General features: G+C 33.3%; 1 protein-coding gene across 1 annotated transcript in view; it reads left to right on the top strand.

The window, feature by feature from the left end:
* The window catches only part of KIAA0825 (KIAA0825 ortholog), a 355397-nt gene that overhangs the window by 16737 nt on the left and 322993 nt on the right, over window positions 1–15667 (top strand). The window lies entirely within an intron of this gene.

Here is a 15667-nt window from a genome sequence, read left to right as displayed (position 1 = left end):
CTAAAGGTTTATGCTACAATATTTAGGTTTTTCAAAACTCTGAGGTGTATTTCTAAGTAGGTTCATAAACTATATTTAAGTATTTGAAAATTATTTGGTGAATTGTTATATATCTTTGAATTTATGATCATCTTTTAAAAATTTCCATAGCTCATTATATTTTTACTTATCTTCATTGATAAAATGCCAGAAGACCAAGTTAATATGATATATGAATTTTCAAATGTTATAGTTTAATATTTTCTCTTAAAATTTTTATTTTCCTGTGGAAGCTATATCATATTGTAGAACAGAGATGCATCAGCCAAGTTTTGGTTACAGCAAACTACAAAGTCAGTTAATTTAGGAACATTACAGTTTTGCTCAAAGCAAATAGACTTTCAATTTAGTTGTTAACACATAAATTTTTAAATGCATTTCGTTAGTGTACTTGTTTTCTAAAATTTTTATATTCTCTAAAAAAAAATTCCTGCTTATTTATAAAGTGTTTTCAATACAAAAGTTTTATATGTGCTAAATATAGTTTATAACAAAAGAAAAGATCCATATGGTTGAAAATATGTGTAAGTTGCTATGGAGTCTTTAGGGCTGATATTGAAGTGTTTTCCCATTCATGAGAGAAAACTGTGTGTCTTCTTAAAACTAGAATTTGAAATATTTTCCAGAGTCTGGGTTCATTGATCTTTCCTAGGTTCTTTTGTCTGAACTTTGGTATAAATCACATGTCAAATGATCATTTTCTGTATGCCAGACACTGTGCTAAGGACAACCCATTCCTTATTATTCCAATTTTACAAACAAGGAAGGAAGCTTAGCAAGAAGGGCCAGGCACAGTGGCTCACACCTATTATCCCAGCACTCTGGGAAACCAAGCTGGTGGGACCACTTAAGGCCAGGAGTTCAAGACCAACCCAGGTAACATAATGAGACCTTGTTCCCTACAAAAAAAAATTTTAAATTATCTAGGTATGGTAGCATGCACCTGTAGTCCTAGCTACTCAGGAGGCTGAGGTGTAAGCCCAGGAGTTTGAGGCTGCAGTGAGCTATGACTGGGCCACTGTACTAAGATTCTGTCTCTAAAAAAAGAAAAAAAAAAAGAAAAAGGAAAAATTAACTTGCCCTGGATCATGTTGTACAGAGTCAGTATTCATATTCAAAATCAGGATTCGTATGTAGGTCATTATGTCTCCAAGACCCATGCTATTGGACTTTGTCTTAAAGTGTAGAATTAAATAATTTATCATCCGCTAAAGAAATTTCAAATAGCACTCTTCAAGTGGGCTGCCTGAAAATAAATTCAGTTCAGCTTTATTGACCACCTATCTATCATAAGGAAGGCATTTAGCAGCTGCCACATTTAAGATTCTGTGCTAGACACAGTAAGGGAAAGAAAAATAAATGAGTCACTACTGCTCCTATTGTATGAGAACTGCTAAACTAACTTAACAGATCAATCATGTTTTTTCGCTAGCATTTGACCCAATGATCCTATTTTATTTATTGAGGACATATAGCTTTGAGATGAGCAATAATAGCTTATATTCCTCGTTTAATCTAGATTGTCTTGAATGGGTTGTATATTATCTTTAGTATATGTCTGTATCTTGATACTTACCAAGTCTTAATGTTTTGCCTGAAATTATAGAAAGAACATTTCTTAAGTAACAACAACTAACATTTATTGGTTCAGATATTGATGTACATTATCTCATTTAATCCTTCGAACCACCCAACAAGATAGGTACCATTATTTATCTTCATTATACAGTAAGGAAACTAAGATACAGAGCTGTTAACAATTTGCTGAATGTCATAGAATGAAGCCAGGATTCAAACTCACGTCTGTCTGACTCCAGAGCCTTTACTCTATGACTATGCTAAAACAACGGGATGGAAATATCATATCCCATTTAGAAACACTTCTGCGAATCCTCTGTTTACTTCCTCAATTTTAGTGTAGTCATTGTTCTATGACTAACCTATCCCACACTCTCCTCATTTGAAAACTGCATAATCCCAATTTAAAAGTATTTTTGGATATAATTCCTTTTTAGTGGCTAAGCAGGCTTTGTCTGTATACTGTAGTCTTAATGAGCTAATGTCGTATCTCTTAATGTTTATACCTACCATGTTCTCAATGAGCTAAGACAATTTGGACCTGCTGAATCTTTAATTGCTTCTGATGTTGTACCTAGATTGAGGATTGGTTATTCTTCCCTGAATGGTCTGTAAAGTATCTGTATATCTATATTAGCTGATTACTGCTTTATTTTTATGTATAAGACTTTAAAAGACTTTACATAAGTGAGTTCATTTAATGTTCTGAATAGCCCTTCACAGTGTTCATACTTTATATATGAAAAAACTGAGACTTGGAGAGGAAGGTGTTTGCCAAGGCTACACGGCTAATAAACCAAAGCCAGGAGATTCCTCTGTTTATAATTATTTGGTATATTATATTGATATGCCACTAAACTCTGTATCAAAAACTGTATAAGACACTATGATAATTAGCATTAAAGAATCCTTTATCAAACACTCTTACATTTTCTTTTCGGATTTTCACATTCCTATGTTCACTCATTCAATGTTTTCTTTTTCTTCAACAATGACTCATAACTGATTTACGATTTGCTTGTGTTGTTAACTCAGACAGTGACTAGAGGTAGTTTTTATGCTAGTCCATGTTATGCTATGCTATGCTATTCTATTCTATTCTACCAGCTGGCCTTTCTGGTGATAATGTTTACCTGGACACCTCAGAGTGAGTTCTGTCTGCAACCAATTCACGCTCTTTTGTACATATATTTAAAATATGATCTCACACTCTCTAGCCATTTTCCTGGGATAATGGTACCAGACAGATACTTAATTTTATTTATATGTAAGCTTATCCTTAGACTTCAGTTTCCCATCTTGGCCTTTTTTCTCCTTTATATTCATATGGTTTTGAATGTTTTGTTTCTTTGAGAGCATGTTCTGTTTTAGTATTGTGCATAGCTTGTATATTTTGTTATTTGAAGAAAATGATGAAATGTTAATATAAATATTGTGTAACCTTTTTGGTGATCTTTTCTACAAGACAGCAATATTGCTTTATAGATACTCTTAAAAATTTTCAAGAGTGATTTAAGAACTAAGGTTTTCTCAATCATTCTGATTTTGTTAATCTGTATTCATATAGTTTCTATAATATTTTTTAGGAAAATTATCAATTATTTCCTAAAGGTTTATGCTACAATATTTAGGTTTTTCATTTAGCTCAGAAGGCTTTAAAGTCAAAATAAACAGCTTTCAAAAAGCTAGAGATTTGCAGCTAGCATTTTGATTGTAACCTGATTTGTCATTATCTAGAAAGTCAGATCCATATTTACACCTGTACTTGTGTCATCTTCATATTAGGATGTAATAAAATGTATATTTTAACATTTTTCTATGTCTATCTTTGGGATGGTTTAGTGGTAAAATTAATTTTACTTTTAAAATTATATTTTCGGGGGATTTAAGTAAATTTTTTCAATGTTCGAAAAGAGAGGATTGTTTATATATAATAAATTTCAGTTAAATAAATCCTCTGTTTTTTCATATAAAAAGATGAAATTAGGAGATTTCAGTTCTAGGATAAATTTCGTGGCTCCCTGTATATCTTATCTTGAATTTTTCTTGAGGTTATTGTTAGCTTGAAAAGGACAGTCTCAAGAGAATATAATATTAATACATGCCTTTGAATATTTGGAAGATTTCTAAGAATCTACAGTAGGTGAGAGGTTGAACTGAGTGACCTATAAGGTCCCTTCCCTTTCACGGTCCCTTACTCTTTTGTTTAAGGAAAATTGGGGTCGTGGGGGACAGAATCCCTCAGGAGATGAAAGATCCTTCAAGGTAAAGAAGGTCCTCAAACCAAAGAGAAGACAGACTTCTTGAATAAGGAGACACATGATCGCTATTGGAAAGTAGGCCTGTCAAAAGCCACCCTATTCTCTCCTACTCCTCAAGGAGCTCTAATCAGTTGAATGATGATATCAAGAAAAGGAGAAGAGGTATATTGAGGCCAGCATCTCTGAAAACTTGGGTGTTATCTCTATTTTATAGATATAGAAACTAGGTTTGGACAAGTTAATTAGCTTGCCCAAAGTTCCACTGCTAGGAAGTTCCTTGCTTTTCAAACCCATTTCTAAATTATGACAAAACCTGTTCTCTTAACTACTGTGACTTACTGTCTCTTGTTAAATGAAATCATTTGTAAGATAATTCTTTTATAATCTGAAGAGTAATTTCCATTTTCTGGAATTGTAGCATACATTTATTTCTCTACATATAAAATTAAACAAACTTGTATTTTGCAACAAGAGTGCAAAGCCACATCATTGGATTTTCTGTTTGAAAAGATTTGCAAAGAAAAAAAATTCAAGACTTTGCATATTAATACATGAAAAGGAGATTAATACCATTAATTTTTTACTGACTATTTTTAAAAAAGTATCTAAATGGAGAATCTTATTTTTTTTTCCTGGATATGCAAGTAAGCTGGTTACATTTAAGTCTTTTACCAGAGTTAAGCTAAAAGTAACGAAGTTACTGAAATAGTTGAGCTGATTATTGCCAAGTTTTTACCATTAATTAATTAATAATAATACCATTAGTTAGCACTGTTTGCAAGATATTTCCACATTTTTGGTTTATTTGACTTGTCTTTGCTGTGCCGCCACCCAGAAATTAGACAGTGCAGCAATTCAAGTTCTTAGGTTTTATAGGTGAAAAAATGAAAGCATTTTGGCTGATTAACAAATCAAGTTAGCTGCAGGATTAAGATTAGAAGAGAAGCATCTTCCCACTCTATCTGAATGCCTCCTAAGAAAACAAATGAAAAATCTAACACTAGAATTTTTTTCTCCTAAGGAGGTGTTTTTGTTTTAGATTCTTACTCCTAAAGGTTGTGTCATCTCTGAAAATTATTTGATTAAAAACCATGAGAAAAACAACTGGATTTGAATGGATATATGAGGGGAGAGTGTATGTTATGTGCTTGGGTAGATGTGTGGTAGTATGTATATGTGTATGTATGTGTGTATGTATACGTATCTTCATCTAAAACTTTATTTTCTGCTGCGTGGACTCTATTTTCTGACCTAATTATTCTCCACTAAATGTTCTGAGGGCTCTGAATCATTATTCTAAAGACAGAGGGCAACAAAGATGGGAAGTCTAGTGAGTTCGAGAGAAAGTGGATGTAATTTAATTTTAGTATATTTTTCTTTCATATAGCAACAATTAGTAAACACTAAATTGCACTCAATTATCTGCTTCCTCCATCCTTAGAACACGTGTGTCTTCTCCCTAAGGGTGGAAAGAATATCTCACTTGCTACATCCTCTAATTATGACATTCAGATACTAAGGATGGAAGTTAAGAATGACTCACTCTTTGGTTTCTCATGGGGGGTCATAGGTTAGAGGTTAGTTTGAGATTTATGTACCTTATTAACCATTTAATAACTTTTTTTTTTTTTTAAGACAAGGTCTTGCTCTGTTACCCTGGCTAAACTGCAGTGGCATCATCATAGGTCACTGCAGCCTCCAACTCCTAGGCTCAAGTGATCCTCCTGCCTCAGCCTCCTGAGTAGCTGGGACTAAAGGCGTGTGCCACCAGGCCTAGCTAATTTTTTTAAAAAATTTTTGTGGAGATGGGGTCTCACTATTGTCCAGCTGGTCTCAAACTACTGGCCTCCGGCAATCCTCTCTTGTAGGCCTCCCAGAGTGCTAGGATTACAGGTGTGGGCCGCTGTTCCGGGCCTTAGTAACATTTTTACAATCAGAAAAACTTTTTAAAAGATTAAAATGCTGAGGTTTTAAAAACGTCATTTTTTTGACTTGGAAAAACAAGTTGTCTATTTAAAAATATAAGTAACATTTTAGAGGCAGAATTCAAATAATTGAAAAAAATCATTGAAGTTTAGAATAAATTACTCTGAAAGTGAATGTACTTATTTTGCAACTAATCTATATTGAGCAAAGAATATGGACAAGTATACATGAGGTTGTTGCAAGCCAGAAATTTATGTCCTACAGAAATGGAGTTGTTTTAGTGTATGGGGTGCTAAGTTACTCTGTAACCTTCCTAAAACTTTTCTGGCTTCTGCTTTGCCCTGTTAAAATTATCTGCATTATTCTATATCTTAATTTATGAACATAATAATGTGAATGTTTAGTTCTATTGTTTTACATAAAAATATTTACAGGTAATGAATCCTTAAATAATTCTTTAACACGGTGATTTTTCCAGTGAACTTTTATAAATGTTGAATATTATTTAATATGATTCTTCTCAGGTTGTTAGAACATGTGATATGGGACTTCTGGATATTATACTATTATTCAGTTACTAGTACCCAACATATTTTTTTATAAATGTTCAAGAAGAAAATTTTAATAAGCAAATAAACATTAATAAGTTTCATTTAAAAATGGGATCTTTTAAACTGGAGACTGAGAATTTTAATTGCTGTTTCTGTACCACAACATTCTTTATTATAAAAGCAACTTGAAAAATGTATTAATACTATGATATAGCATTTTCATTACAATTTTTTATATGTAAGTATAAAAATCTTTTATCATCAGTGTCACATTTAAAAAGTCAAGTATTTGGTATAAAACAAAACTTCTGCCTCAAAGTAGTTGTCATTTACCATCTTTACCTATTTATTTTTACCTGTCTTAGTCCATTACAGCTGCTATAACAGAAATGCCATAGATGGGGGCTTAAGCAGCAAACGTTTGTTTCTCACAGTTTTGGGGCTGGAAAGTTCAAGATCCAGGTGCTGTTAGATTTGGTGTCTGGTGAAGGCGTACTTTCTGGTTCACAAATGTCACTCTTCTGTGTCCTCACATGGAAGAAGGGACAGGAGAGCTCTCTGTGGTCTCTTTTATGTGGGCACTAACCCCATTCGTGGGGGCTCTACTTTCATCACCTAGTCACCTCCCAAAGGCCCTGCCTCCAAATACCTTGGGGGTTAGGATTTCAACATAGGAATTTTGTAGAGACACAAACATTCAGTCCACAATAGGGGAAATCTGTGTCTTTTACATCTGGGACTGTTAAAATTCTTTGCCTGAAATGGCATTTTCTGAGTATGGACTGATTTCTCTGCACAGGGATTTATAAAGGAGAAACTGATGGTAGCTTTGAGAGTTAAACCAGTCATTCCCCCCCATGTCACATTTGGAAATGAGAAAATAATCCTCAGCTTCGGGTAAAGATGTTTAAAAGTCATTATGGATTTTTCTTTCGCTTCTTTTCTTTTGCTTCTGTCATTCTTAAAATTGAATTTCTACTCCTCTGTTTATACATATATTTTTAATTTGCTTCTAGTCTTACCAAAACACTCATAAGAACTTTGATGGTTGACCTATCTAAATGGAGATCTAAAATTGCATATGCAAGGAAATGAAAAGTTATTTTAAATGAAGTAGAGTATGTTGTCTCAATCAAAAGCAAAACCTATCAGTGTTTGCTTTTGCAACTTCTTTTCAACATTGGATAAAAACAAGAAACTCTTCTCTATTATTTAGAAAAGTGTAGTTTACCCTACTGCTAGTTTAGTCTTTTTCATAACAGAACAATAGGAAGTACCCAAGTTAGCAGGTAAGTGCAAGGCAGAGATGAGAATCTAATATGGCTTCAAAATTATGATGCTAGTGAAATATAAAATAATTTGAAGTTTTGATATTTAGAATTCGATACCATGATCATACCGAGCTCATTTAGAATAAACGGCATTATATTGTTTGTCCTCCAAGGTAGAAATTAAGTTAAAAATTCAGTGTTAGCATTTCCATTAGCAAAAGGCAATGTAGTGTAATTATTGGAGGGAACACTCAGGTTTGTGAAATAATCTAGTCTCCAAATTTTATGATGATCATTGTCAGACAAAGCTAGATTGTAAAATTGTTTTATAGTGCTTTCATATACCTTTTTTCCCCAAACTGTACTGAAATCAATTATAATCATCATTGTTAATATTCTTTTTGTAGTGCAATAAAACACTAATCCTTCAGCTATTTGAAGAGAGTGTACTTTTAATGGGTATTTTAAAAATAATTTTTCTTATTCATGATCACAAAAGCCATGAAGTTCACAGTTGCAGCGTGTGGATCTAGTTAGTGGTACCTAGACCCTGAAGAGAAATAGGAGGATGCAGCAATCACAGCCCCTTTGAGATTTAATTGCTAAACTCTAATGTGGAATCAGCATGTAAAAGGAGAAAACTCTTCATGTGAATTTATGGACGAGATATTACTGCATAGATCTGGCTGAAGCTTTACGTCCAGTCTCTCTAAAGAGACTTCTGCTGTCTTTATTGAGCTAAAGCAGTTGGCCTTCATATCATCATACAAATTTACACAAACTTTCTGTTTATTGCTAAGTGATAATCTCAGGTTTTGTCTTGTTTCTGTGACTTAGAGACAACAAAATGTAAAGCACAAGTCCTTTCTATTATTATGAAAGGTATTTGTAGGGATTGAGTTATAGAAAAATACATATTTTCTTTACATTTATGACTCCCTAACAACAAGGTAACTAAATACAAAATTTAGTGAGGGTCACTCGGGCATGACCCAGTGTGAGTTTGCTTTTAATTTTTTGTTAAATTTTGATCATGTGCCAAGCTTTCTGGGACATAAAAAGGGAACCAGAAATCAGACAGGTGTTTAAAAACACTGAACACCCTGATGAGGTTTGCATCCTTGTGGGTTTCTCTGCTGCCCTGATAGTTCTTTAAGGTTCTATCATTTTCAATCAACAGAGAGTACATGTGATCAGTATATCTGATAAACTTGTCAATGCCTCTTTAAAGCAGGATTCCCCAACCTATTGAATTCAGACCCCCCCTGCTTCATTTCAAGTATCATCTTGATAAGACAGAGCCATGTCACAGGCAGCTGTGTATAGCCAGCTCAGTCTACAACTAATTTGTGCAGGAAAAAATTAAATCAGGAGGTAAATTATTTCATGATTGCTCATTCCCAACAGAGTTGGGCATCATTCTGAAGAAAATATCAAATAATTGGTTTCAGGCCGTGTCAGACACATGCAATTCCCTTCTCTAATGGCTGTGTGTGGTAGCACCAGGCCTCAGGGGTCAGCAAGGAACTGGAAATAGCTTAGTACCAGGCACGGCAATAGAGAGATGGAGCACATAGGAAATGAAGTGGCAATAAGTGCAATCCATAGGGGAAATGTGCTTCACTTGGAGTTTAATATATCGGTTCAGAATCTGGCAGGAAGCCATGCAACAATTGTTTACTTTTTTGTCAGCATCTGCATCTGTTCTGTTTTGTAAACAGCACTTAACTCTCAGTCGGTAAATGCTGAAATCAATAACAACTGTTAAGGGATTCCCTTACCCCCCCCCACCTTTTTTTTCATATTCTATAACAAATGCACACTGCAAACAATGTTTGCCTTAGATTAACAAGGAACAGACATTAACAGGGTCAAAGGGATTTGGTTGGGAACATTTTATAGCTTCTTGGGTCTACAGTAATTATATCTATGTGATTTGAATGTATTTTGTAACCTATCCAAATTAAATTGTTAAAAAAATGCTAGCAAGCAGTAATGAAGATGATTTTTTATAATTATCTTAAGTACTGTGTATAGAAAACTGCTGGCACTGTAATAATTCAGTTCTGTGCAATATTGTGTATTACAGCTGCTATGCAGAAATATTAAGTTGCCTTTTGCAGTTTTAGGAAATTAGTGATTATATCCAGCAGAACTAATTATTTTAAACATATAGTTAGTAAAAAAAAAAAATTACATACCACAGTGAGACATAAAAAAGGGTCGATCTGTGACTAGTGCCTATAAAACTAAGTATATCATTAGTAAATGCAAAAGAAAAAATAACACTACTGTTAAGTTCACTGTCTTCAGGAAAGACCAGGTAGACAAATGCTGTCATAAATGCAGGATTGTTACAATAGTATTGGTATCACTTAAAAATGAATATCACCCAGATCAGAGGTACACATTATTGCTGATGGAATTTATGCATGCATCTCTCCATGCTCTACTTTGGAAATTTACTCCTTAAAATTTCCACATACATGATTGCTAAGTTGCATTGTTTTTACTTTATTGAACTACTTCATATCTGACTTAACCCAAACCTAACTCTGTTTTCAGAATTTTGTTTTTTTCTATTTTTACTTGTCTGAAAGCATTAAATCATAGCCTTTTCCATTATTTTTTCTCAAATGTATGACTTCTTTGAACGTTTCATTGGATTGCCATTAATCACAAGTAAAATTTGGGAATTATTTGATCAGGTCACTGAGTCAAGATCTGTATTCTTTTGTCTTTATATGTCTAAGTGTTTGGTGTGAAATTCCATTTTTCTTAATCATTTTGCTGTTTTACTTATCTAAATTATTTTGTCCATGATACTTTTGATAGTTTGTCATTTTTTTAGTGAAATATATTTAATGAGAAATAAGAATTTGAGAATTTGGATAAGAATACCTTTCTTACTCCTATTGAGACTAGAAAGTACTTTGGCTTCATTTTCTTGGCTATGCCAAGAAAATATTCATTTATTTGGCATTCTGTCATTGTGCATGATATTAATTACTATATGGTGATATACAGGCAACTGTGAATTCTATGCACATTCTAAATTCATTGTTATCACCTAGAGTGTCTAGAATTTGCTGCTTTCATCATCATAAGAATCACAATTCGTATTTTATAATAAACCATTCAAACTGGTTTATTTGAATGAAGTTTAGCATGTTTTCAGGCTTAGAAACTAGACAAGAGCTGCCTTTTACAAGTACATTCTATCCAAAAATGGAGAACCTACTTTATTAATACATCCATTATGACATTTACATGCTTCAGTGAAAACGAAATAATGCTTAATTAACACTATTACATGCTCTGATTTGTAAATATGTAGAAAAAAAGTATATTTTATTAGAAAGTTTGTCTCCAGATTAGAATTGGCCGTTGAAAACCATAGACAAAATTTAGAAGCGAATTTTCACCTTTTGTAATTACTTCCTTTGCCAAATGAAAAATGATCAGATGTTACTAAATATCAATCTACAAATTCAAATATTATAAAACTGAAAGACTTTAGCTTCCATAATTTGCGCTTTGCCTTTTTAAAATCTATTTAATAGGAATTAACATCTCACTTTTGTCATCCCATGTTAAATATTTTAAATCACACTAATAATTTAGCATGCAAGTTTAAAACTGTTACGATGGAAATTTTCATACCACAGGTCAAAATATTCAAAGTTTTATAATTCTTAAAATAATCAAAGTGGCTGTCCTGCATTTTTATTAGCATTAAACTCAACTATCTTTAACAGTGCTCGAAAAATTGTAGTGGTTAACAGAGTATATCCTGATAGACTATGTAAGGCACTCATGTGGGGATGGGTATTGTCTATGGATCATTAGCTAATTTTAAAAAATTGATAGTTAAAGGTAGCCCTTTGTTGTATTAGGTGAAGGCCATAATCATTATTCCCTAAGCAAAGTGAAAATTAAGTGCTAATTAGCAGGTTAAGAAGTGTGCAATAGTGGTTAGAGCATAAGGAGTATTTTCCCACTGGTAGCAAATGCTGTCTGGGGACAGTAGAGTCAATAAATTGATTGCTGATAGCTAACGGTATTTTTCAAACCCCCAAAGTAATATTAACGGTCATGAGGTCGAATTACTCAACATCATAATAAAGTTTCTGTATCGAAATCTTAACTTGTAATAAAATTAGAATTTTCTGATAAATTATTATTTTTTTGAATTTGTCCAATGCATTATTATTTACATGTAGTGCATTTATCATTAATTACACCTTTTCCTTTAAGAACTTGAAGTCTCTATTCACTTATAGTTTTTCCTTGTTTTTTATTTAAGATGAATCTTTGAAAAAGAGACAGATGTGGCCATCTTTATACTAATTTTAAAAGAATTTGTAATTAGCCTTCATAGTCATCAGATGAATGTTGCTTAGTTATCTCTGTTTTCACAGTTTAAAGCATCTAATCTTTATTGGTGATGTGTTGGAGCTGACATATTTTATGCTCTTAATCATTATGCGATAACTTTAATTTGATCTTGAAAATTGGCCTTTAAGATCTTTTAAGTTGATATCTCAAGAAATAAAGGGATGAATACTGAGATTAACTTTTTAAAATATTGCATGGACATAATTCCAAATGTTAACTTTGATTTATATTAATTAAATACAAGAGAATTCTAATAAGGCAACTTGTCAATAAAGATTTGTGGTTACTCTGGAAAGAACATATTTCTACTTTTTTTCAATAGTTAGGATTTATGCACACTAAGATAAAATCTAGTCTTCATTTTGAATCACTCACAAAAATACGATTGTTTATGTAATATCATTTTGGAATCCCTGATGCCACTTGGGATACAAAGAAAGGAGCACAGGCAGTTTCCCCAGTTTATCATAAGCCTTGTGGAGCCTTCCAGCCTCCAAGTGAATTCTAAGCATGTAAGTCTCACTTTGGCAAAACTAGACATCTTTACTCAACGAACAACTATCCGTGGCTGCTTTCTGATCCTTTTGTTTGGTGTGAGTGACAGCAGATGCAGATGATGATTAACAAGTGGGACTTTACAACTTTCAGTCCATAGACAAGGTCCATAGGAAAACCTTTAGCCTTTCACAAAATTCCCATTTATTGCTCAAATTTGCTTCTGTATTACTTATAAGCAAAAAACTTGTAGAAGTGCAATCCTATCAATAAATGCCTTATTTATTAAGGGCTTCTGTTTATATGCTTTGTTGAAATTAGAGCAATTTACAAGCTGATCTTATTGAGGCCCTTTCTCTCTTAGGTCCCTTTGCATTTTAGGTACATGTCTATGATCATTATCCTTGATGCACAGACTGAAGTCATAGGCTTCTTCCACAGTATGCCCTTGCAGTGCCCTGCCACTTTGACCTAAAGGTGAGAAAGTCTGGCTCTGAACAATTTGAACAGATGGCCAATTCCCTGGAAGACACCAAAGATTGGAGAATGCAGAGTGAGCTCTTCATCCTTGGGAAGATACACATATTTACTTGGTTCCCAAGTGGCAGGACTTTCCTTCTGAACCCTTAGGAGAAATCAGAGAGGTTCTTGAATTGGTCTGCTATAAAGACAACCAAGAAGGGAAGAAAGAATGTTTAAGGTATGAGCATAGAAGCAGGAATGTTATTGTCAGATGATGGAGAAGTGTGAGTGCTATGGGAAGAGCTGGAGATGAGGCATTCCTGTTAACAACAATAAATTGAGGTGAATATATACATCCTGATTTGTAGGGCAGTGGGGTCTCCGTGGGGGCATTCCCAGTCGAAGAACTAAGTGCAACATTCATGAGAAAGGAAATGGAACGAGAGAAGAGGTGGCCCCACTTCCAAACTGTGTACCAGGAGCATTTCTGGAGCCCTGATTTCTTTTTGTTTGCTTCAGACATAATATAAATTTGTCAAAATGAAAGGTTTATGAAAACTTTGAATGTGTTTCTTCAGTATTAGCAAGAGGAAAGAAAAGATAAAATCAAGATTGTTTAGATTGTTCAAGGAAATGTTACCAGGAGCTCATTCATTCATCAGTTAGGAGATTTTGTGAAGAGGGCCTAGATTTACATTGTGGGAGTGGGAAGAAAGAGAAAAACTGATGTTTTTATATTGAATTACTTTTACTTTTTGTGTAGTCTTTAGTGTACTATTAAATGTGTAAAGTTATGCTAAATTATATATTTCATAAACTTTATGAATCTGAAATTTCTTCCAAGGCACATTTGTAGATTTCATGATATTTAAGATCTGAAATAAAGTGAAAACAAAGTGATCCACTGCTAAAACTGCATTTTGTTAGGAATGTTTTTATTACTTTAAGGAAATTTTCAGAGTGGTAAATTTTTATTATAAATGTAAAGCTTTCAACATACAGAATGGAAAAAGTCAGTCTTCACATTCCCTACCCTCCAATCCCTATCCCCAGGATCACCATTCTTATTCACACGTTGTTGAATATTTTAGAATTTTTATCATGCACGTATATGAATTAATACATGTATGTGTAATTTTAAAAATACTGTTCTGTAATGTGCTTTTTTCACATAATAGTTCATGACCTCTTGTCAGTGCAATCAAGCCTGACATTCTTTTCAGCAGCACCAAGATATTCTATAATGTAGATGCAGCATAACTTATTTGCTTATGGCTAAATTTAAATTGATCTTATTAGATTGTTGACTCATTGGGTTTAGAATAATATTAATTTTTTTCTTCTCAAAAGCAATATATGCCCATTGTTTTATACAAATACACACATATTTATATGTGTATACATGTATATATTTAAAGTATATAAAGTAAACAACTTTAGGTCTTTTCAGCTTCCCCACCCTTATGCCTACCACCCTAAAGTAATCCCTGTTAACAGTTTGGTGTGTGCCCTTCGACATTTATACACATGCTGTGTATGTACATTCCACAAATTCCTCTGCAGTTTCTTTTTAAATTATTATGCCATGGACCCCTTTTATCTCAATACATACAGAATGATCTGCATTATTCTTTTTACAGGTTGCAAGCTATGTATTCAATGATATCATTATTCAATCATTTAATTAACTAATTCTCACTGATAGACGTTAGGATTTTCCTAATTTTTTTTCTTCGTACACTTGTGTGAGTAATTTTGAAAGTTTTACTCCTTGAAGTGATATTCCTGGGGCAGAGAGCAAGCTAATTTAAATTTCGAGATGTATATATTCAAATTGCCCTCCAAATTGTCCTACTGGGTTTTAACTACAAGTATTCAGAAGCATGAATATCTAGATTGATACATGTATTTATTAAGATATCAATTCAATAATTATGATTTTTAAAATGTGTTGAAATCCCTGTGCTTGCCTGCCTCCTTCTGGATCATCCAGGCTATTGCTGTTTTGCTAACTATCCTCCTGTTGCTGCAAAAGAGGCCTGTACAAAGGGATGGGAGTGAGGGAATGGTGATTAATGCTTAATGTCTTGTAGCTGTTAGGAGCTTTGGAGCCAGACAGACTTGTCTTTCATTCCAGCTTTGCCATGTTGTAGCTGTGTGACCTTGGCTAGGTTGCTTTTCTTCTATGAGTGTCCCTCATTTAATCTAGAAGATGGAGAAAATAATTTCCTCATGGTGTTTAAGTATTAATACAGATGTTATACGTAGTATCTGGGACAAACAGTATTTTATTATCTTTATTTAAAACATGTACATATATACACACATATGTGTACATACATAGCGCTGTATTGACAAGGTGACTTACTGTCATCCCTTAGTGTGCTGTTACCAAATACCAATATATGAATATGACAAGGGACTACATATTTGTCATTTTTAGATCAATCGCACAATGAATACTTTGTTTTGTCTTTAAAGTGCTTCACATAATATTCTCTGGAAGTGTTCTATTAATTTTTTTAATTTAAAAATAAACAATAGTAATAAAATAAGGCTAAATCGAAATAATAAACATATCCAGAGGTCTCTTTCATTTATCCTCGTGGTGCCGACCCTCACTATGTGTGAATGTTTGCCAGGTCTATCCCGAGCACTGATCTCATCACTCCATACTTCTAGAGCT

The sequence above is a fragment of the Propithecus coquereli genome, unplaced genomic scaffold (assembly GCF_000956105.1).
Source record: "Propithecus coquereli isolate 6110/MARCELLA unplaced genomic scaffold, Pcoq_1.0 Scaffold22, whole genome shotgun sequence".
NCBI classification, from domain to species: Eukaryota; Metazoa; Chordata; class Mammalia; order Primates; family Indriidae; genus Propithecus; species Propithecus coquereli.
Note: the sequence above shows the minus strand (reverse complement) of the source record. Positions and strands in the feature narration are given on the sequence as shown.